This window comes from Priapulus caudatus, unplaced genomic scaffold, assembly GCF_000485595.1.
Source record: "Priapulus caudatus unplaced genomic scaffold, Priapulus_caudatus-5.0.1 Scaffold690, whole genome shotgun sequence".
NCBI classification, from domain to species: Eukaryota; Metazoa; Priapulida; class Priapulimorpha; order Priapulimorphida; family Priapulidae; genus Priapulus; species Priapulus caudatus.
In genome coordinates this window covers 107,133-108,571 of record NW_014577751.1, presented here as the reverse complement: position 1 = coordinate 108,571, position 1,439 = coordinate 107,133, and the positions used below count along the sequence as shown (strand labels likewise).

Here is a 1,439-nt window from a genome sequence, read left to right as displayed (position 1 = left end):
TGTAGACCTCACATACACTACACGTATGACTGTAGACATCACATATACTACACGTATGAATGTAGACCTCACATACACACTACACGTATGACTGTAGACCTCACATATACTACACGTATGAATGTAGACCTCACATACACTACACGTATGAATGTAGACCTCACATATACACTACACGTATGACTGTAGACATCTCATATACTACACGTATGAATGTAGACCTCACATATACTACACGTATGAATGTAGACCTCACATACACTACACGTATGACTGTAGACATCACATATACTACACGTATGAATGTAGACCTCACATACACTACACGTATGAATGTAGACCTCACATACACTACACATATGAATGATGACATCACATACACAACACGTATGAATGTAGACATCACATATGCTACACGTATGACTGTAGACATCCCATACACTACATATCTACATGTACACCTAAATGTAACTGTAATTGTGCGGTCCACTGTAGGAATAAGCGAGGGTCTGCTTTGGTTCAGCATTGACCTGAGTGTCAACCTCAGCTACTGTGTGCCACGGTATCAGGTCAGTCCGCGTCAAGATCGGCACCGTAGTTGCAAACGCCTGCTGTGTGCAGACGTCCCTCGAAGGATGCATCAGTCGTGCTGAAAAACACAAAACTATAGTATATACTCTATAGAGTGTAAAAAACTAGTGCCCCATCGTCGGGAGAATACCGAAGAAATATTGAAACTAGAGGCGTCTCAGTGTTGTCTATCTCAGACATGAGACATCACTAGGGATAAAGGAATAACCAAGAACGGTTTGATTCACTCTGTAGGTTGTAGCACATAAGTCAAATGCATCAAGAAGAAATTAGCATTGGGCAATGAAGGCTTTGTTATCTTAGTGAGTCAGGCATCATAATTTTTCCTAGAACGCTTCTAAGGCTGCCTATCCGAATCTGCTACAGTCACGAACTTGTGCATAGAATGTATAGAATTTATTCCATACATTAGTCAATCTGACTGCTAGCACATAAGGATTTGGCCACTGTGCTGTTACAGGACTATTTTCAGCTAGTGCTAGTGACCCCTGACCTAAGACTACGTGATGCTCTTGTGTTCTACAATTTGCCATTTTGTTCGTGGGATAGCTTGGTCCACTGATTCTTGATTCTTTCATTAAAGCTTGCATGGTTTATTACAATGTAAGTATGTCAAATAAGTATATGTACTTACCTCCGCCGGCTCCGCAGGTGTGTTTGTGCCACATCTTCCAGCCATGCACCCGGCACACGTTGCTACAGAAGGCAACGGCGTTACATCGTCTGCAAGGAGTGAGGACAGTTCCCAGGGACCGGCCACACTCCCCGCAGTGCGATAGCCTACATATAAAAAACACATCCGTGTATACACATCTATCCTATCTAAACACTCGCATTAACATACAGTT

General features: G+C 42.5%; 1 long non-coding RNA gene across 1 annotated transcript in view; it reads right to left on the bottom strand.

Annotated features, from left to right (window-relative positions):
- LOC106812819 overlaps positions 1–1,367 on the bottom strand; it is a 3,723-nt gene extending 2,356 nt beyond the window's left edge. The window contains exons 1-2 of the long non-coding RNA XR_001394389.1: positions 1,226–1,367; positions 24–649 (exon numbers count right to left, since the gene is read on the bottom strand). This is a non-coding gene — a long non-coding RNA (uncharacterized LOC106812819). The remainder of the gene's footprint in view (positions 1–23; positions 650–1,225) is intronic.
- Between the last annotated feature and the right edge of the window lie 72 nt (positions 1,368–1,439).